This window comes from Mauremys mutica, chromosome 4 (genome assembly GCF_020497125.1).
Source record: "Mauremys mutica isolate MM-2020 ecotype Southern chromosome 4, ASM2049712v1, whole genome shotgun sequence".
NCBI classification, from domain to species: domain Eukaryota; kingdom Metazoa; phylum Chordata; order Testudines; family Geoemydidae; genus Mauremys; species Mauremys mutica.
In genome coordinates this window covers 17148111-17170768 of record NC_059075.1, presented here as the reverse complement: position 1 = coordinate 17170768, position 22658 = coordinate 17148111, and the positions used below count along the sequence as shown (strand labels likewise).

Genomic DNA, 22658 nt, shown 5'->3' with positions numbered 1-22658 from the left:
CTGGAGTCCACACTCTGGGTCCTAAAGGTCAGGGTCCAGCCCAAACATCTGTACTGCAATTTTACAACCCCATAGTCTGAGCTCTGCGAGCCCAAGCTGGCTGACTGGGGCCAGCGCAAATATTTCATTGTAGTGTAGACATCGCATTAGTGCCCCAGCTTTCTGAATAGGAGATGCTTATTGAGGCTTGTCTGATGTTAAGTGGGAAAAGGAGAATTGTGGGTCATTACGTCCCAGGAAGATGGGGCTGTGGACAGGAAAGCAGGGAATGAAATAAGAGAAAGTGTCTACCTGTCACACAAAATGGCAACTTCCCTGCAAGTTTGTTCCTTTAATGGGTTACCTACAATGCTCGGTTTAAGAAGCGAGGCCTTCCCACTGATGAAATGAATGTGGAAAAAAAGAGAGTGGAGTTCTTGCCCTCACCACTAGCAAGTGCTGTGCTGTTTCTCAGAGTCATATGTCTGAATCCCTTCTGCAAACCTCAAGAATCATGAGGCTTATTCCCTTTGTTGATGTTTGACTTGTTTTTAAGGTCAATAAAAGCTCTTGAACAAGAGCAAGAGAAGTCAGACTCTACAAAGGAGCCCGGCAAAAGGATTTGTGTGTGTTTGTTCTTGTTTCTTCCTAGAATGCTGCAATCCATAAGCCTCTGCCAATGTCCAGAAGCCAGCAACTAAATCGATTCCAACAGCCTAGAAAGTGAAATTACACCTGGATAAATTATTCAGATATTTGTTTCTATTTAAAGGGCTTTTATGGACTTTTCAGTTAAATAAAATATGAAAATGGCGTGCTCAAGAGTGGTCATGGGGCACCCCTGCCAGAGTTGGGAGGGTGGGCTGGTTTTAGCAATTGCTCCATGGATATAATTAAATGGCCTGAGAGTCCAATGCTGCAGTCTTTCCCCAGGCAAAAGGGCAAGGGGTCTTTTGCTCAAGTATGAAAACTGTGGCATAATGCTAGCCAGGGATTTGGGGCTTTGTTTCTTTTGAAATGCTTCATATATTGATAAAGGTATTTCTGAGCAGCAAGATGAAAATGATGAGGACACTTAAGGCAATTCCTGGAATGTAAAGGGCAAGCCTTTGCAGAGAGCTTGATATTTTTTTCCATTTTCCTCTATCCCATGTGACAAAGTTCCTCCTCCACCTTGGTGGGTCCTGCGTTTATTGGCGGATTTGCTCCCCTCAGTGATCTTCCCCTCTGATGGAACCCACAGTCTTGGTCAACTCCTCCTGTGTCTGATCAGGAGTTGGGAGGTTTGAGGGGAACCCGGGCCTGCCCTCTACTCCGGGTTCCAGCCCAGGGCCCTGTGGATTGCAGCTGTCTATAGTGCCTCCTGTAACAGCTGCATGACAGCTACAACTCCCTGGGCTACTTCCCCATGGCCTCCTCCAAACACCTTCTTTATCCTCAGCACAGGGCCTTCCTCCTGGTGTCCTCCAGCAGCTACACCCTCTCACTCTCAGCTCCTTGCGCCTCTTGCTCCCAGCTCCTCACACGCACACCACAAACTGAAGTGAGCTCCTTTTTAACCCCAGGTGCCCTGATTAGCCTGCCTTGATTGGCTGCAGGTGATCTAATCAGCCTGTCTGCCTGAATTGGTTCTAGCAGGCTCCTGATTACTCTAGTGCAGCCCCTGCTCTGGTCACTCAGGGAACAGAAAACTACTCATCCAGTGACCAATATATTTGCCCTCTACCAGACTCCTGTTCCCCACTGGTCTGGGTCTGTCACACCCTGTTGTTTCTAGAAATGTAAGCTCATAATAGAACAGGATCCAGGAGAACAGGACACACGTTTCCCATAAGTCTGCCCAGTTCTTTTGGATGGCAGAGCTGTTTTGGAAAAGGCGAAGCTCAGCACTTGAAGTGAGGGTGTGAGTTGGACTGTGTGACTGCACAAAGGAGTGAGAGCCTCCTCCCCACCATTCACATCCTTATGTGCACTGTGTGGACCTGGGCTGGGCATGCAGGAGCAAACAGAGCTGCGTGGCCACTTACACCTTCTCCAGAGAAGTAGGGTTGCCAACTTTCTAATTGCACAAAACCGAACACTCTAGCCTCTCCCCTTCCACAAGGCGCCTCCCCTCCCTCCATGGCTCGCTTTCCCCCACTCTCCTCACTTTTACTGGGCTGAGGCAGGGGACTGGGGTGTTGGAGGGGGCGAGGGCTCTAACTGGGGGTGTGGGCTCTGGGGTGGGTCCAGCAATGAGGGTTCAGGGAGTGAGAGGGGGCTCTGGGCTGGGGCAGGGAGGTGAGGGCTCTGGGATGGGGGTGCGGGCTCTGGGATAGGGCCAGGGATGAAGGATTCAGAGTACAGGAGGGGGGGTCCTGGTTTAGGGGGGTCTCAGAGCTGGAGCAGGGGATTGGGGCCCAGAGTTGGGGCCTGGGCTTACCTCCAGCGGCTCCCGATCAGCAGAGCAGCGGGGCTGCTAAGGCAGGCTCCCTGCCTGTCCTGACACTGCCGACCACGCTGCACCCTGGAAGTGGCCAGCAGCAGGTCCGGCTCCTAGGGAGAGGCTCTTGCCCCCAATGTCTCTGCTGTAGGAATCTCCCTCACAAGTTTTTAGGTAACAAATCTGAGGAACTGCCCCAGATTGATGTGTCAGCAGAAGGTTTTGGAACAAATGGGTAAGTTAAGCAATAAGAAATCATCAGACCCAGATGGTATTCACCCAAGAGTTCTGAAGGAACTCAGATACAAAACTGCAGAACTACTAAGTGTGGTATGTAACCTTTCACCTAAAGCAGCCTCTGTACCAGATGACTAGAGGATAGTTCCAGAGGCAATCCTGGCATTTATTTTTTCCCTTTACTTCCTTGCCATGCTGTGTGGATACATCAAGTTGCCTCCTTTACAATTGGCTTTGTCCCTCTTGCCTAATCAATCCGCTTTGTGACATCACAATCCATCACTGTGAACAGGTTTGTGATGTCACAAACACTAGCTTTGCGAACAGAGGGGAAGGATGGTGGTTAAGCTGCTAGCCTGAGACCCAGGAGATCTGAGTTCACTTCCTTGCCCTACCACACATGTGCTGTGAGCTTGTCAACAAGTACCTCGTGGCCAGATCCTCAAAGGTGTGTAAGGACTCAACTCCTCGTCAATGCAACTGGCTGCAGTCAATGGGAGGGAGGTGCCTAAACACCGTGGAGGGTCTGGGCCCTAGCCTCTCTGCGCTAAGTGTAAAATGCTGAGAACAGCACTTCCCTACTTACAGCGGCATTGTGAACATAACAGCATTAATGACTGTAAGGGCCTCGGCTAGCTGACCACATGACTCGGGTCCCAAGAGAAGGGTAAAAAATGAGAACTTCTGTTTAAACACAAATGTCCTGGAGCTAGGAACAGGCCTGAACAAATCCCAGACCTAGACAGCTTGGGAAGGGTCAGACCTTGACTCTGGCCTGTTGTAGAGACGGGAATAGTGATAAACACTCTGCATCTGATCCTCTCAAATCCAGATCCCAGCTCTGTGTAGGGCCAAATCCTGCCATTCTTACCCAGGCAAAACCCCCACAGCTTTCGTGGGAGATTTGCTTGAGAGAGGATGGCAGGATTAGACCCTAACTAGTTAGCAAAGATGAGACAGGACAGAGACTATGGTGCTGCAGTAGAAACACTCAGGCCAACCATGTGAAAATTAGATTGAAACAAGGCAGCTCTGCCAAGAGCGTGTGCTGTAATTCAAGTGTGCTAGCGAGGAGAAAAGAGGACTATGCTGGGATCTTAGTGGTCAGTGGTGGTGGGCAGTTACAAATGTCTGGGGAAGAAGACCTTGACAAGAAATCAATTCAACTGCTCTGGCAGGGAAGCTTCAGGAGGGATCCATCCTATACATACCGGCCAAAAGGTCAACATGCAATGGAAGGGGCAGGGAATGTGGCCAGGTAACCAAAATAGAAGGTGAAAATACAGACAGTTCTGATGCTTCGGAAGGTTCAAGAACATAGCAAAATATCATAATCACTATTGCTACTCTGCAGCTTGAGCACTTTGACTGATCAAGCCTAAAGCTAAACTGTTTGTTCTCTTCTGTGTACAAGCAAGCAAATACAATCAAGGGAAGGAGCATGGATGGGTTCCACACCTTAGTGATTTATTCTTATTGCACCACTCAGAGGTTAGAATAACTGTCTGGGAGCCAAAGAAAAATAACAGCATACCTACCTGTGCCTTTGCTGCAAGCATAATTAATTTATCTGCTTTTCTCGCAGCAGACAGCTAATTAAACAAGGCAGGAGGAGAGAAAAAGCAAGCACAAAATATGTATTTCAGAAGCTTGACAAACAGAGGAATGTATCACAAAAACTTGCAAATAACGTCACTAAATTCATCATCACGCTGCTGTAGGCAGCTGTAATATAGTGTGCAGACTCAGTGTGCTGTTTTCTATCTGCCTATTTTCAGCATCCTTTGAATATCCCCCAGAGCCCACACTCATTCTGAACACTCTCGAAGGAAATTAAAGAACGCCGTCCCATTGGACCCGCTGGCCACACCCTCTGGAAATAGCTAGTGCTGGGTCAAAAATGACCAATCCAAGACACGGTAAATGGAGCTGGAGTCACCTTTCATTCTCCTTTTGACTCCTCTCTCTATTCCCTTGCCTTCCTGCTTAAAGGCTTTTTCGATTCTGCCAGTCAGACCAGAAAGTAACAGCGTTTTACCATTAACTAAAATACTGTGCAGTGCAAACAAGGCGCTCCTCGAGTCCAAATCCCAATGGAGCTCAGTGGTACCTCTCCCAGACTGAGGCTTTGGCCCTAGGAGAGAGCTCTCCCATCAGCTTAATTACTCCAGCCCCCGCAAGTGGCAGTAGCTGTGTTGGCAGGAGACGCTCTCCCTCTGCCATAGCGCTGTGCACACCAGTGCTTAAATTGGCAGAAGTTATGTTGCTCAGTGGGACGGCTAATTCACACCCCCGAGTGACTTAACTTATGTAGATTTGACTTACGCAACAGTGTAGCCATACCCTTAAGCTACACAACACACTGAAGAACATAGCATGAGGCACAATGTTGCATTGACCGTGGAGGGCATGGACAAGGTGACCTCACAGGTTTGGGTTGGTTTTTTTTTTCCCCCGATTGTTGTGAGTGTCTTCCAATTCCTCAGGTAACTATATTGAGCCTGAGCTAAAGTCAATAGGTGTGTTTCCGCTGACTTCAATGGGCTTTGGAACAGGCACATTTGGGGCAATAGCTTCTAAAACCTGGCTGTACACAATGCCCAATATAAGGGCTCAATCCAGCAAAGAATTCAACTCGTGCTTCCTTTTAAGAACATAAGTAATTCCACTGGGACTCTTGCAGGATGTTAGTGGGACTATTCACATGCTTAAGTGTTTTGCTAGATGTATGAGATTTTCAAAGGGCTGGAACTTCTTGCTGCAGATCTGAGCTTTAGCAGCCTTGCTTATTGGATAGATTCTCTTAAGTACAATGTCCAGCTTTTTCTGTTCCAAGCTCTGTGAACTTGTGAGCGAGGACTACGCATGCTAACTTGGTCAGGTATATCATGAAATTAAGGCATTTGGTTGAACAATGAATCGGCACTGAGGTTCATGAAGGTCTTTGGGTTTCACTTTTGTCATCAGATTCATAGTCAATTAAAAATCTGGACATAGAAAGTTTTATGGGAATGCTACATTGATAAAAATGGGGAGGGAGGGACAGGAAGGAATTGATTTATGATGAAGCCAAGGCAGTCGATCTGGAAGAGATAATTATTCTTCTATAACTGACCAGGGAATGGAGGATCCATTATGTGGATGAATTGAAACAGCAGAGGCAATTTGTCAGTCTGACTTGTTTGAGTGAGTAACTTCAATTTCTAAGTGATTTTTCTTTCATTGTCACACAGGAATGTGTTTTACATTTCAAGCTCTTCTTATGCTGACCTGAATGTAAGAAAGGAGAGGGCAGGACTCACAGTGACTAAAGGTAACAATATTTTCACAGTGGCATCCATTGGTACAGCTAAACTATAGAGAAGACACGTCAGAATTTCCAGGTTTCAGGGGATTTAGAATTTGGCTGGAAAAGATTCACTCCAGATGAAAATTTGGTATTCAAAAGGCACAGCACAAGAGCACTATGTTTGTCTTTTGAGTGCATTCGTTCATTTTTTTAAAAACATGAGTGCAAGAAAGTGTAGGGGTTTCTAATGCTTTTTACTTTAAAAAGCTAAATCCACATGATCATTCCCTGTGCATTATTCTTAATAAGCATTCCAAAACAGTGTTTTCAAAGTGAAATTGTTGGGGGTGTTAGTGCACATTATAGAATGCGAAACTCTTTTACATTCTTTTAAAGAAGTTAGAGATTAAGGATGAGATTTTTCAAAAGCATCAAAAGGTAACAAAGTCAGTGGGACTTGTGCTCCTATGAGCTCCCCCTGCAATACAGATATGGAGGAAGCAGGCAGAGTTCTTACCTACTCCAAAGAATGTACAAAATGCATACATGTACCCTCTGGGGCCTGAGTTTCAAAAGACCTCGGCATACTGGGCCCAGAAATGCCAGGTCCTAAGCACTTTTGAAAAATTGGCCCTTGTTACACCTAATTTCAAGCTAACCAAATACACCTCATCTAACCTCAGAGCAGTTTGTCAGTGACCAGAACATAGGTGGTCAGGCCTCATGGTTAGAGCCTAGAATCAGGGTCAGAGGGTAGGTGTCAAAACCAAAGAGCAGAGCCAAAGTTAAAAGATAGGAATCAGAGTCGAGGAGCAGGACCTGGTGACCTGGAGTGAGGTAGGGCTGGGAACAAGCAGACATAGGCACCATCTAGGGTGACCAGATAGCAAGGGTGAAAAATCAGGACGGGGGTTGGGGGGGGGGTAATAGGCACCTATATGAGAAAAAGCCCCAAATATCGGGACTGTCCCTATAATATCGGGACATCTGGTCACCCTAGCACCATCAGAGCTGCTGCTGGGTTTAAGAGCCAGTCAGTCTCCTGACTCTTCCAACCAATCAGGCAATGTAGCCAATCAGGCAGCCCCCTACAGGCCACCTGCACTCAGTGGGTTGCCCAGAGAGTCACTGTGTTGCAGGCCCTGATTCTGACAGCATTCAGGCACTGCATGTCAGGGTGATTCAGCAGGAAAGCCTTCCAGCCACATGCAGAGAATCCTGGAATTGGTTCCATACCCCTAATCATTTTTGTTGCCCTTCTCTGTACCTTTTCCAATTCTAATGTATCTTTTTTGAGACGGGGTGATGAGAACTTAGTATTTAAGGTGTGGACATATCGTGGTTTTATATAGTGGCATTATAATATTTTCTGACTTATTATCTGTCCCTTTCCTAATGGTTCCTAACATTCTGTTCACTTTTTTGGACTGCTGATGCACAATGACTCCAAGATCTCTTTCTTGAGTGGTAATGGCTAAATTAGACCCCATCTAATGTATGTATAGTTGGGATTATTTTTTCCAGTGTGCATTACTTTGCACGTATCAACACTGAACTATAAAAAAGGCCATGAGTGATGCCAATGCAAATCAAGCTGTTACTGGGGGGAGGGGAGGAGAACCTTCTTTATTCCTCTGAGACACAATTAAACCCTTAAAACAAGATTTTTGAAGAAGACCATGTTACTGCTTTGTTTCATGTATGAAACTGAAAATAAACTATGAATTTCTAACATAAAGGGATCCTTTCATCCCATCTTAGCTACTTGATTCAAAGTTTAAGAATAATGAACCCTCGGGGCCCTGTTCTCCTTTCATACCAGCATAAACCAGAAACACTTCTACTGACAGCAATGGGGTCCCAGTGGTGCAAAGCCAATGAAAGAGGGAAGATAAATCAGGCCCTCATTTCTTAGTGGTACCTATCTTTGCAAGTTTGGGTTCGTCATGGTTAAACAGGCAAGCCGGCTTGGGCTTAGATGGCTGCAGGAGGAGTTATTGCTACATGCCCAGAGGGAATGCCCTCTGTTTCATAGAGAGGTGATTTATTTTTCATATCAGTTTGGACTCAGCCATTCCTCCCCCCACTCCCTCCCGAAACAAAGTCATGCAATGGAACAAAGCTGTGTGAGATGACTTCTAAAGAATAAGCAGCTATCTTAGCCTAGGATAAGAAATAAGATATTTTGAAATTAAAAGCCAGCTTTATGCTACAGGCTCCTTTCATTTGTCTATCGCTAAACGTAAAAGAAAAATGTAGGAGCAAAGCTTGTAAAGATTCAGGCAACCCATGAAAAATGGAAAGTGCCTTTTTCATCTGAAAGAGTTTCTTTTTTGTCAGGTTAAATGCACATTCATTTAATCTGTTTAACCAGATCAGCCCCAGTATAGTTAAGCAATGAAAACACCAAACCTAGGAGCTTAAGTCTGGAAGCCTTAAGACAATCTTCCTTTCTATTTGATAAGACCAAGGCTTTCCATCTTGGCTTAAAATAATCATAATTATGTTTCTAAACAGTCAGGGACTGGAGAGTTTAAAATTCTGCAGAGGGAGATGAAGTTTCCTGTTCATTGCATGGGCTAATCTTTTTTATTAAGGGAAGTTAATGTGATATTGATTTGGGAGGCGGGGGATACTCTGCCTTATTGTGATAGAGAAAGGGGGAAAGGGTAGATAGCCACAGGGGATTACTTTTTTTATTCATTCTCAGAACTCTCCTAGTGAATCTCAAATCGCCAATCGTACGAAGCCTTTTCCATGACGTTAAACATCTTCCACTTTACTCCTCACCTCTACAAGGCTGTTTCGCTCCCTTTCTGAGCACATATGTAACTGAAAAGTAACGTTATTCCTTGCTACGAAGTGTTAGAGTTTAGTTAGCAGCTGTGATGTTGCTTTTTAATGACATCACTCATACATTATGAATGAGGAATTTGAAGAGCAGAAAAAAAAGGCAGCGTGAATAATCGTTAACTGTTCAGCTGCTTGAAGAGGTTTGTATAGCAAGTAATAAATCCTCCAGCCTTCTTGTTTATAAGAACAAGTTGGCACCGCACCTGGCTTCTGATCAATGTAGAAGGAATCATGGTCAAACCACAAATCACATTAATCGGTTTTCATGAGTTTAGAAGAAGTCTGGCCTTTAGAATCCAACAGCTTTCTTCCCCCTAAATAAAATTTACCTGTTTATTCCGAAACCTTCTCTCCCAGATAGCAATTTGACCGGCAAGAGGATGAGCATTTAGGTACATACAGCAGCTCAAACATGTACCAGTATATGCTGGATCTTATCAGCAACGGTGTTCATCTCACTGCCACTTTCGGAGGAGCCAGCAGAGGCGAGCTCCTTGGGGCACTTGTTCTCTACTTTCATGGCCTTTGTATGAAAACACCCTAGAACAGCCTTAGCTGTACAGATTTTATGCCCTCCTTTGTGTCTGACAGTTTCCTGCCTACTTTTGTCTCAGGAGTCCTGACATTTCAGTCCTGGTACCCTCAGGCTGAAGACGGACCTGAACTATGAATTTTTTTAAAGTTCAGGAGTATTTGGGCCCTGGGTTTTCAGTGTGGACCCAAACTATTTTAGTCAGGATAAGAAAAATAATGTTCTTGTGTTTGTTGGGGAACATGGTTTAATGAGTCTGAAAGGGGAAGTTGATAATTACATGCAGGTCTACATAAGGCACTGGCAGCATCTCGGCACATCCCAGTGCCATGGTCCCAGCCCCACACCATGGCCCTGCTTCTCCTTAGAACAGCTGTAATTATGATCAATGAGGAAGTTCACGTCTCTTGGAGTTATTGTTTCCGGCTCTCTGCAGACTCACACAGACCTCAGATATGCTTAGGCCTCATTTTCAAACTTGTCTTTGCATCGATAAAGAATTGAAACAATTTTTTTAAAAAAGAAAACTGCGATTAATGTTTCCCTTAATAAATTATGAAAAGATCCTTCCTTTCTATTAAATGATTTGTATGACTGCAGTTTGCTTTTCATCTCATTATCCAGACATATGTCTGTCCTCCCCTAACCTTGGCCATTTGAACAGAGATTCAGGCATGTGGGGCACACAATACTCTCTCCGAGACACACTCATCTCATGACATTCAGCCAGGGGTGATGCAGGGGGAAGTGATGGTGAACCCAGAAAGAGGGAGATATGGGGCCGGCCTTGGTAAGCCACTTCGAGGCTCTTTCTTCCGTCCTTGATTCTGAATTTGCTTTTGTCTAGATTCATCTAAATTAAATACGGGAGTCAGAGGGTTAAAGTCTGTGGCCTGTGTTATGCAGAAAGGGCGACAAGATGATCATAATGGTCCCTTCTGATCTTATGAATCCATGAATCTGTATGCATTGCTATATGTGTATGTAAATAAATAGCACATATTTTAACTGGGAAAATATATTCAGATCGGCACATGGGTGTATTATTTCCTCCCTTTAAAAAGTTTGCTCCATATGGCAGACTGAATCCTGGGGGGGGGGGGGGGGGGGGGGGGCGGGGCGCAAGAGGGGGAGGAGAGCAGTCAAGAGGAAAATCTCAGGCATTTCAATTTCCCATTGTAGGCAGGTATGTAGACAGGTTCCTGTCTTTTCCAGGCAGCTGGTCTCTGAATGCACCTCAGGCAGTAAAAACAACAGGATCACTTCACTGCAGGGCTGCTTTTTGGGGGCAGTATTGCTAAAGACAAAGCATGGCAGAACAAAGATCCAAAGAAGCAGCAAATTAGGGCAGCCTTGCTTCTGAGTATCGTACACACCTGCAAAGATTCTAGGGTAGGTTATCATAGACTGCAACCTGCAAACACATGAGTGTCTGCTCACAAAACGATGAGACAAAAGCCTCCCTGGCTGTTTGGGGGCAGCTGCATCTGTCACAGTCCTTTGCAGAGCATCCAGGAGCAATGGAGAACCCAGTGGCTCCTCTTCATGTCCTCTGAATTGTTGTTTCTACCAAGAATGCTGTGCTTCTGCTTGTATTTCCTGCTGCTTTCCCAGCCATTCTGAAGGAGGCAAACAGTAACCCTCTCATGATGTCATCATTTTCTGTTAACTTTTTCTTCAGGCACCTCCAGAGATCTGATGCAGTGAAACTACAGGGGAGTTTATGATGGATCAAAAAAAAAATCATCATCAAATTGCAGCCTTAGAAATCAGCCATAAAAGCTTGGATTCCTGGAGGAAATGAGTCTTTCTAAACAAACAAAGAAATAAGGTGGAGTTTATGCTCTCCTTTTATGCAAAAAAATCCTTGAACATGACGTTTGTGTGGGACAGCGGCTAGAGTAGCTGAGTGGCAGGTAGGACTTCAGGGTTCTACTCCAGCTCTGCCACTGAGTCACTTTGTGTCCATGGGCAAATCTTGTAATTTCTGTGCACTTCCACGCACTCAATTGGCCACAGGCCCAAATGGTCAAATATGAATTTCCATATACAGGATGCCAAGCATCCAAAACTCCTACTGAAGTTCTCTCTGAAAATCAGAACACGTCATGTCCTGGTCTCCCCTACCTTAAAGAAATCCACCTGCACTTTATCCTCTCTAGGGCTTACCTGGCTGGTGATAGCAACTACATAGGCAGTAAGCTGTGATAGTCCTTCCCCTGTCTTTTCCTGCTCCCTTACTCTTACTAATCCCCTACTCCTTATGCCCAATTAAAATGATCAAATCCAAAAACTAACTTACAAAGCTGGGCCAATTCAACAAACTCATTTTGTATGTATTATACTCAACCCCGTACGTATTATACGCCCCTCCTGACTGAGGGCCCAGCTCTGTAGGCAGCAGTACACAAGTAAAGGTGTCAATACCAGGACCCCCCTAAAATAACCTTGCGACCCCCCCCCCCGCAACTGGCGGAGGCTCTGGCCAGCTGGGTTCCTGGCCAGCAGCTGTCGCTCTCCAGCTGGGTTCCTGTGCAGCAGCACAGAAGTAAGGGTGGCAGTACCACAACCGCCGCCTACAATAATCTCGCAACCCCCTCACAACTCCTTTTTGGGTCAGGACCCCTAAAATTACAACTCCGTGAAATTTCAGATTTAAATAGCTGAACTCGTGACATTTACAATTTTTAAAATCCTATGTCCATCAAATTGACCAAAACGGACCATGAATTTGGTAGGGCCCTAATTATTATTACATTATGCCATAATAAGGACGTAGAGATCTAACTTTAGGCACCAATCCAGTCCCTATCTCTCAGGAATACCAGAATGCTTAATTCCTCTTTGCAAAATGTTTTGGGGTCCCTGAATGAAAGACTCACTGCAAGTACAAAATATAGTGTATCTACATTGAACATAATGTACATTACAACACTACTCAATGCATACATTTCCTTTACACTGATCTATAGCATGTTTGTGCTATAAGGATTAAATAACTTCATCACTGGGAAAAAATATTCTTGAAGCTTTAGTTTTTCTCATTACTAATGTGTATTTGGAACATTTTTCATAGCTATGGAACATTACAATTACATCTAATTACACTTACTCTGACGTTTACTGGTGATATTATATTACATACTAATCTTCACAAGAAAAATAATATTTTGTCAGGTTTACAGAAGAGAATTCATGTTTTATTCTTTTCATAATTTTGAAAATGAAAACATACCGTGTCTATTTTGTATGTGTATTTTTTAAACAGAGCTCTATTTTATCTTTTCGTATCAGAAGCAAGACAGAGTAATGACTCCTGGGATTTATTTCCAGTGCTGATTTTGTTTCCAGAGTTGGAGGATTATTGGCACAGATTCTCAGTCCCTGCTCCACAGTGCAAAAAAATCTCTCCTCTATCCCCAGTCTGCCCCCTAAAGGAGGTATGTTGGAGGTGAAATGGGGTGTATCTGAAGCACAGCTGGTAGAACAGCTCTTAGTGAACCATATCTATTGATGTAAATTAGAGCAGCCCTGAAGCTGCTGTAAATTATGCTGGGGAGAGAACATCCCACACCTGCCCAAGGACAGGAGAGTAGAAGGGTGGTTTTAAATCATCTTTACACTGCATCTCTACCTACCACCTGCATTATGCTCCGCACAGGACGAAAGGACCTGGGCTTAGTGCTGTTGCTCTTATTATTCTAATTTCTATAGTGCCCCCTGTCATGGCACATCCTATAGCTTTCTGTCAGCATAAATTATACATTTACTTTTGATACCTTTTTTATTACACTGATCATTTAAACAATATTATGTTATACTTGCTTCCTCACAGGTAAATTAATCATCCCTGGCCACTGATACTATTTACTGGAGTTGTGTTATGACCAAATGTTTACCAAAAATAATATATTAATATTTTTGTCCTTCTATACTAAGCACTCATCAGTATGGCATACTGGATATTACTAGTCTGAAATGGTTATTTCACAAAGTCTATACACTACAAAGTTATTATAAATCAAATCAGTTAAATATGAGATTTGTTTCAATATCGTCATGCAAATTCCATAGTTTTTACTTTATGTGGATTGGAAAGTACAGATTCATAGCTTTTAAGGCCAGATGTGACAATTATGATCAGCTAGTCTGACTTTCTGTGTAACACAGGCCAAAGAATTTTACCAATGATTCCTACATCAAGCCCATATCTTGTAGTTGAGCTAAACCATTTTTAAAAATATTTAGTCTTGATTTAAAGCCTTCAAGTGATTGTGAATTCACCATATCCACCACAGGTAAGTTAATGGTTAATCACCCCCACTGTTTAAAATGTCTGCCTTCGCTCTAGTCTGAATGTATCTAGCTTCTGCTTCCAGTCACGGGGTCTTGTTTATACCTTTGTCTGCTAGATTAAGGAACCCACTGCTGTCAGATATCTTCTCCCCATGTAGGTACTTGTAGACCATGATTAAGTCATCATTGTTCAGAGGACCAACACCGGGGCTATGCACCACCAAAGTCCCTTTTAAGCCCTATAAGTTATACATGTACAAAATGATATACATCCCCAGCTTTTCAGTCTTTCTAATAGTTCCTCACCTACAGGAAGTTACATGGAATATTGATTTTTAAAATTGAGAAAAACCACTAAATTAACATTTCCTTTCTTTAGCTGATCTGATTTAGAAATTATTTCTACCTCAGTCATGTAAGAGAATAGATCAGGGTTTTTTTCTAAAGGGAGTTCAAAGTCAGGGTTTAACTATGAAGAAATGGGTTAAAATCAATAAGCTTCAACTTTAATTGATTTCCTGTAGGGAAGCACGAGCCCTATAATATCTGAATGCCATTAGGCAATGTCTCTTTGAAGTATTAAATTTATTATGAAAACCCTGAAGATATTCTATTTTAAATCCACAGAAGCTTATGTGCTTACTGGATTATAGCTGTATATTAATATAACACCTCCATCTAATGGACTGCAGCAGCATTCTCATACCAGTATCATTACCTGAATCTCTCTTCACTTCTGCATGCACACACACACAAATGGTGTCTTTAAAACACCTATCTGGCATTATTCCCACTTAATTATCAGTTGATGGATTATTTTAATGGGACCCTGGGAATCTCCTTTAAGGCCACGTCATGTAAAATAGCATCTCTTCTTCCATTACTGTTTAGCGCCTACCCGAGAAATGGGGTCTAACCATTAGATAGCTCTCAGTTTGGGCTCTTTGTGAAGCTAATCTGGTTTATCCCCGGTGGTGGGCTTTCCATTTTTGTGTCATAAATACTGTCCTCAGGGAGATGGACATTCTGGTAACTCTACTTCAAGATCTTGGTTGCTTAAGGAGTGACCCAATATAAGTGCTTCCAGATCGCGTCACCTGTAGCCAGTACACACAATGCTCCACCTCTAACCCAGAATTGCTGTGATTTAAACTGATACATCCAAGAAGCAGGGCAAAGGGAATTACTCACTGTCTGTTCGCTATTTTCTGCCACAGTACAAAGAGAGAAGCTTCTTATTTTATTACCCCAGGCTACGTTTATTGATTCAACTCAAGGAGTGTAACTAGCCCACAAAACTGTATCATCTGAGTTCCTACAGAGTCTCTGTGTGATCTGGTGTGCAAGTGTAATTGGAACTGAAATCACTGCCGAGATGAGATCATGGCTTCTGAGGGGAAGTGTGTCTGTGCTGTGTGTCAGCCCTAGAATGCTACAGCGTGGGTGGGTTTAATGAGAGGTCAGGCTTCAGAGAAGGATAGCAGGTGTGGAGTGGAGAGTAAGAGGGCTCTACTGCTAGCATCAAGGTTTAGACTGCGAGGAAGCAGAGTGCAGGAAATGGATCCTATCTGAGTGTATTAGGCTACAGGTTTGTCTACACCAGTGTTTCTCAGCTTATTACACATTGTGGGCCGCACATGTAGCCCACAATGTGTTACCTGGGCCGCAGGGGCTGGATGGCAGGGCAGCGGCAGCCCAGACCCTGACCTGGACCCCTGCCGCACAGGGCTGCCCGCCCTGGGCCCCATGGGGCATCCCGGCTGCCTGCCCCAAACGCCCACCGTGTGGCTGCCCTGGACAAGGGCCACCTGGCTGCCCCAGACTCCGGGGTTCACGTGGCCGGGCAGCTGTCTCGGACACGCGCCATGTGAGGCGGGCTGGCCGGCTGCCCTGGACCTTGGAGCTCATGGACCCCAGAGCTCACAGGGTGGGCCAGCCGGCTGCCCCGGACCCCACCCGCACTGCGCTGGTTGGCAGGGCAGCCTGGACCCCTCCAGTCCCCAGCACTCCAGCCAGCCTTTAGCATACAGGTGAGCTGTGTGCTAATCGGGTCATGGGTTGAGAACCGCTGGTCTAACGGAGCAGTGGTGCATCCTGTACGTGGGGGAGTGGGGGTGGGGAGGCTGATTTCTAAAGCACATCAGGGAACTTTCAGGAAGCACCAGCAAGTCTTCATAGAACAATCTGTGCACAGCGTGCTTTAGAAATCACCCCCCTAGTGCACATTGCAGCTCCGAGTAGACACGTCTTAAGAAACAAGTAAGGAGGGTAGGTAAGAAAGGTACCGATTCTCAGCATGAGCGACTCAGCTTATCGGTGCTTCTCCAAAATGTCTGGACATGATCTGACCTAATACAAAGAAATAACAGATCTATAGCTTTAGATTTTCCTGCATCATATATGTACTAGATATATGGATACTTCAGGTAAATGCAAACTTCCCTAAATTCAGTGTTCCAAGTCTGGTGGTTTTGCTATGGAGTTCAATGCAGAACGAGAGCCAGATCTTCAGCTGGTGTAAATCAGCGTAGCTCCATTGAAGTCAGTGGAGTGATGCCAATTTACACTAGCTGACGATCCAGCCCCCTGTCTGTAACATCACGGTAACGTTACTTTGCTACTTCACAGAGTTATTGTGAGGCTTAATTATTGTATGGAAAGAGTTCCTCACATGGAAAGTGCTCTAGAAATGTAAAAGAAATATGGATAGTGAATGACAGAGCTACGGTTCAAAAGCTACAGCGGGCGAAATCCACAAAGATTTGTTTCTACCACTCATCAAACACACATCATTTCAAATTTACTCCTAAAAAAAGAAAACTGCTGTATGATCAAATATTAGCTTAGGTTATGGCGCTCCATGTCAATGATTGTCTTTACTTTTATGAACAGGAAGCAATGGGATTTTTCTATTTATTCATGTTAAAAATTGTTTTGCAACATCATGAGTCTATAATTTAAAACCTTAATTATATTGTAAATTAACAAACCTGGGGATTGCTTTTTAATACTTTGTATTACTTTGACACCTTTAATCAGTCAGAGGTTTTAATGCTGTATCATAGCTAACAGTTTTTCTCAGGAAAAACATCTTTACATTGTGTGATACGAGGGTGGCTATGTGAGGAAAGAAAACAAGTGTTGATGAAAGTCAAAATTTTGATGAAAAATGTTGTCATAAACACAAAATTCAGAAAATGTTGACCAGCTCTAATATCAAAAGGCTTCTTAATAGCGAGCAGGAGATAGGATAATGGTACACAGCTGAGTCCCTGCAAAAGAAATATGCAGGACAAAATATTTATTTTGAGAGCCTCTGTGGTCTGCTAGAGAACAGAGCAGCATCTCTGATTCTTCAAGCAACTTATGATGCACTTAACTGAGGTTTCACTTGTTTTATCCTTAGTATTCTCTAAAAACTTTAACTGTATTTTATTTAGTTAGTTAGTTAGTTGTTAACTGAATCAGAACACCTCTAGCTATCTCCACCTTCAGCTCACATACAAGAACATTTACCAGTTATTAAGGGTTTCTTGACTTTACTGTGCAGGGTGTTGTGTCCTGCAGTCATGCAAGAGTTCCAGGTATGATGAGTACTTGTGCTCTTAATGGAAGACAGATTGTGGAACTGAGATGCCTGTACTCAGTAAAGCTGAGACCTCCTTGTTTTAATTGGCTCATAGACACAAGTCCATGAAAATAGAGGTGGTGGATACAGAAGGAAAGAAGTGGATGTGGAGACTTAGCTGAGAGAAAGTGCAAGCTTCCTCAATGGAGGAGAAACAGTTTTCTCTGTGCTTGGATTCTTTGGAAAGAGGGCATATATCAATAGAATGCAAGAAAAAAAAACATATTGATTTTGCCATTAAGTGTTATAACACATGCAATGTTGTCCCAGGAGAAGCCTGTGGTATTTCCTAAAAGACAAACATGCTGTTATATTCTAACCCATTCCTGAAAGTGATGAACACACATCTAAAAGGTATTACCCCAGGCCTGAAAAGGACCCGAGGAAGGCTAACTATTAACTTCATATAGAACATAATTATTGGAAACAGACTTTGAATTCTGTTGGCGAGCCAGGCATAGCTGAACACTGATTAAGCAGTTGCGCATTTGCTTATATGCCAAAGGTATCATCATAGCACCTTCTTTAGTCACCCACCTTTGTTTTCCAGAGGATAAATGAATCCTCTCTGCTTATCAACTGCCTTAAAGTCAGAATAGCAGCCACGTGGCAGTGAAACAGGAACTTCCATGTAACTGAGAGCAAGTTTGCAACACACGTAGCTAATGTGAAGCAATGCTGCCTTGCAATCTCTGCCGTCTGTCAGACCTAGTTTTGCTGAGGCCTGTGTTAGCAGGGAGTGGCTGCTGCCACTTCTGCCTGCCACCTTGACCCATTGTGGCATCCTTCATCAGCTCAACATTGCTGCTTGAGAATGTCACCGTTCAATCTCCATCATACTGTGTCCCAGGCACACCGTTTATAAGTTGTTCTGTCAGCAATCCTTGATGGGACTTAGTTAGTTGTACTGGTTTTTGCCCTCGTTAGGATTGCCAATGTAACCCTTCTGCCAGGTGCAGCCAGCAGCAACAAGGGCTGGGTTCAGTACCTAGGGGTTCCTTTTCAACAATACAACACAAACCAGCCTGAGCCCCAACTCAGTGACCTGTGACAATTACACATCACCCCCGGGCGCCTCAAGAGGTAATACATCCCCTCTCGCAAGCACAGAGTCTGAGTGTAGCAAAAAACCTTTTAATAAAAGGAGGGAAGTACCTCAGCATTAATTTGGGAAAACACCGCAGCTAGGGTTCATAAACATAAACCATGAGCAAAAGACCCACCCCCAGATAAGCTGGGCAGTGTCCTTTTCCCTCAGGTTCTTAAGTCCAGCAACCCAAAAGTCCCTTTAATGTGCCTGTCCCTTCTCTGCACTCCACTCACAGTTGCTGTCTTTAGCCAGTGCAGCCCCAGAGTTCAGAGGTTCATCTGCAGAGTTAACCTCCCACCCTGTGTGGAAGTGGGGTGGGGGGTAAGAAGGCACCTTACATGCTTTGCTGTTCGGGCATTTGCTTGTTGCCCCAATGGCCAATTGCCATACCTCTCTGCTGGGCTCTGCTCTGGCCCTCTCCACCAGCCACCCTGCTGGCCGCTTGCTGCATCTCTCCACCAGTTGCCCTGCTGGCCACATCTCTCCACTAGCCACCCTGCTGGCCATGCCTCTCCACCAGCCACCCTGCTGGTCACTCACCAAGATGTCTTCAGGACCCTCCACTTAACACAGCTCTCAGTGATTTCAGCTGTTAGTGGGGGGCACCTCACTGCAGGTGTACACTGGGCAGTCTCTTGCATAAGAACATAAGAACATAAGAAAGGCTGTACCGGGTCAGACCAAAGGTCCATCTAGCCCAGTATCTGTCTACCGACAGTGGCCAATGCCAGGTGCCCCAGAGGGAGTGAATCTAACAGGCAATGATCAAGTGATCTCTCTCCTGCCATCCATCTCCATCCTCTGACAAACGAGGCTAGGGACACCATTCTTACCCATTCTGGCTAATAGCCATTTATGGACTTAGCCACCATGAATTTATCCAGTCCCCTTTTAAATATTGTTATAGTCCTAGCCTTCACAACCTCCTCAGGTAAGGAGTTCCACAAGTTGACTGTGCGCTGCATGAAGAAGAACTTCCTTTTATTTGTTTTAAACCTGCTGCCTATTAATTCCATTTGATGACCCCTAGTTCTTGTATTATGGGAATAAGTAAATAACTTTTCCTTATCCACTTTCTCAACATCACTCATGATTTTATATACCTCTATCATGTCCCCCCTTAGTCTTCTTTTTTGCAAAACAGACACTGTCCTAAAGTAGATCTAATACTTAGAGATAGGTATCAGTGATAAGACTCTCAATTAAGTCTAAATTAACATTTTTATTATAGCACAGAGAGAGAAAAGATCTAAGTGTCTCAAGCCCTTAAACAGGGCCCACAACATCAGATACAAGTCCCTATCCCCACTCTCTCTCAACTCATTGGGCTTTGGAACCCATGTCCCCTGTCTAGCGAGTGACGTTCAGTTGAGGGCAAGTCCCTCCATCAGGTTATGCCACGTACAGTTCTGCTGCCCTCGGTTCACGAAACAAGGATAACAACACTTTATTACTCCTGTTCCAATAACAAGGAGACTGGGGATCCAACACCAGCCACAAGTGATCATTTGGGCAAGCAATCCCATCATGCTGAGCACCTAAGCAGGGTGGGTGTTTCCAGGCAAATGAGATCAGCTCCTGAAGTCTTTTTCCACAGTGCACCACTAGATGTTAGGGGCGAGCTCATTCAGACTCTACTTACACCAGTTTGGGTTGGATGTATTCCGGGAGGTTTCATCCAATGATATAATCTTTAAGTAAAAGATTAATCTTTAATTCCTGGAGACTCCAGGACATTCCTGGAGGTTGGCAATGCTTATACCAGTGCAAAGTGGATGTAAAGTTCTGATGATGGAGCATTTTACACTGCAATCAGAGGTGTGACTGCAGCAAATGTACCCCTACCTTGATTTAGCTAGCTTGAATAAATTACAATAGCAGTGAACCGGCAGCAACAAGGGAGGCCTCTATGTTCTCTGCCTGGGAATGTATTTGAGTGGCTAGCCCATGCTGCTGTGACTCCACTGTTATCATTATTTAAACTAGCCAGATCTAATCTAGCTCAGGTATGGCTCCACGTGCTGCAGTCACACCCCAGCTGGCAGTGTACCGTAGACCAACCCAGTGATTACACAAGGCGCAGGGCCACAGATAATTGTACTATAGTAAAGTGGATATCAAGGGGTTAACTGGATTACTCAGAGTATTATGGGTTGGAGCCATGCTCTACCGCTACTGCCCGTTACTTCGTGTTTGCTTCGTGGGTGTTTCCCCCACTGTGTTCTGTAGAGGAATAAAGCAGCAAGTTCCTGGCCTGTAGTATTGTCCGAATGTTCCTGACCACTTTACTAGCTATGTTCACATGTGTCATTTCATCTGTTACTGCTTTAGGCCCAAACCCCTACCCCTAGATGTACCTATCTGTGGAATTCACTTTTTGGTGCTCTGATCCCTAAATGTTTTCCGTTCCTGGGCCCTGAAAATGTTTATCCGCTGTCATTTTTCCTCTGAGCCAGCATTCCTCTTTTCATGCAATAAAGCAGCAGTTGTACAGACTCTATGATGTTTGCTGTGCTTCACATTTTTTGTGGACTCCTGCATCAGCTTTGCCATTAAGTAAAGTTTACCTGAGAGCTGAGCAGGGAAATAACCCCTAAAGACAAAACGGAGAGCACACAAAGCCATCCCTTGCTGAGACCTGAAATTTTAGTAAAATTGGTGATATGTGAATTGATTGAGGCTTTTAAGTTAAAGTGAACTATCAGGCAATTAACCATCTCCTGGAAGTGCCTCAAATCCCATCCTAGCTCCAAGCAGTATCATGCAACATGAACTGAGGCCCGCCCAGAGGATTCAGGGGACCTGGGGCAAAGCAGGGGAGCTGCGGCGCTTGTACGCACCTGGCGGCGGTCCGGGTCTTCGGCGGCATTTCGATGGCGGGGGGCTGTTCAGTCACTCCTCATCATCGGCAGCACTGAAGGGCCCCCCCACCGCCGAAATGCCACCGAAGACCTAGACTGCTGCCAGGCCAGGAATCGCGGGGCTTTTCGGTGGCGGGGGGCCCTTCGGTTGCTCCACATCTTCGGCAGCACTGAAGGGCCCCCTGCCACCAAAATGCTGCCGAAGACCCAGACTGCTGCCAGGCCAGGGCTTGCAGGGCCCCTGCAGGGCCGGGGCAAATTGCCTCACTTGCCTATCCCTCTGGGTGACCCTGTATGAACTTTATTTCACTGTTAGCACAGCTATTTCACCCAGCACTGGGTAGGGCTGTACATCCATGTGAGGGGGGAGGTGTGGGTGTTTGAGTCTAAGCTTCATTGAAAATAATGGGTGTTTTGCCATTGTCTGCAATGGAGCCGGGATTTCACCTCAGATCTTTACTGCAAGATAGCTGTAATTTAAGGGGTGATAAATAAGGGTGGGAGCACTTTGCAGCACTTTCCTGGGAGAAAACAGTCTTTTAAAACCTTTTAAAAATGAAAAGTAATGTACTCCTCTGACTTCTCCTGTTTATTTTTTCAGACCACATTAAGATTTCAGGAGCAAAGCAGTTTATTTAGCCTTTTTAAAACTGACTGAGTGCCTGTGAACACATCTGAAGTGGGTGTTTGCTACTCACATTTTAGTCGTTTCTAGTCCATCTCCTCTCTCTAGGCTTTCATTCCTGTGCTGCTGAGTAATCTCGTATTTTTTTAAAAATCTTTTCCTCCATAATTCTTCAAGGATATTTACTCAATGACTCTGGGATTAGCATGTGTCAGTCACAGCTGGAACATGCTTCTAGAGGAGCTCTCCACAGATGTGGCTTGCTCAAGGACATTTGGGGAGTCAAAAGCCTGGTCTACACTAGGCGTTTAAATCGGTTTTAGGAGCGTAAAACCGATTTAACGCCCAACCCGTCCACACCAAGAGGCCCTTAATATCGATATAAAGGGCTCTTTAAACCGGTTTCTGTACTCCTCCCTAACGAGAGGAGTAGCGCCAATATCGGTATTAACATATCGGATTAGGGTTAGTGTGGCCGCTGATCGACGGTATTGGCCTCCGGGAGCTATCCCACAGTGCACCACTGACCGCTCTGGACTGCAATCTGAACTCGGATGCAGTGGTCAGGTAGACAGGAAAAGCCCCGCGAACTTTTGAATATTTCCTGTTTGCCTAGCGTGGAGCTCCGATCAGCACGGGTGGCGATGCAGTCCGAAATCAAAATAAAAAAAGAGCTCCAGCATGGACCATGCGGACGTGATCGCTGTAAGGGCAGGCAAATCCGTTCTATCAGCGCTCCGTTATAGAAGATGAAATTCAGAATCATTTTTAAAAATTCTCCAGACAGAACCCGGAAGTTCCAAGGGGCGGGGGAGGCTGCGGGAACTATGGGATAGCTAGGGAATA

The 22658-nt window shown here is 44.8% G+C and overlaps 1 long non-coding RNA gene across 1 annotated transcript in view; it reads left to right on the top strand.

The window, feature by feature from the left end:
* Positions 1-2961: 2961 nt before the first annotated feature.
* LOC123368661 overlaps positions 2962-22658 on the top strand; it is a 35532-nt gene continuing 15835 nt past the window's right edge. Inside the window, exons 1-2 of the long non-coding RNA XR_006578855.1 lie at positions 2962-3086; positions 5872-5951. This is a non-coding gene — a long non-coding RNA (uncharacterized LOC123368661). The remainder of the gene's footprint in view (positions 3087-5871; positions 5952-22658) is intronic.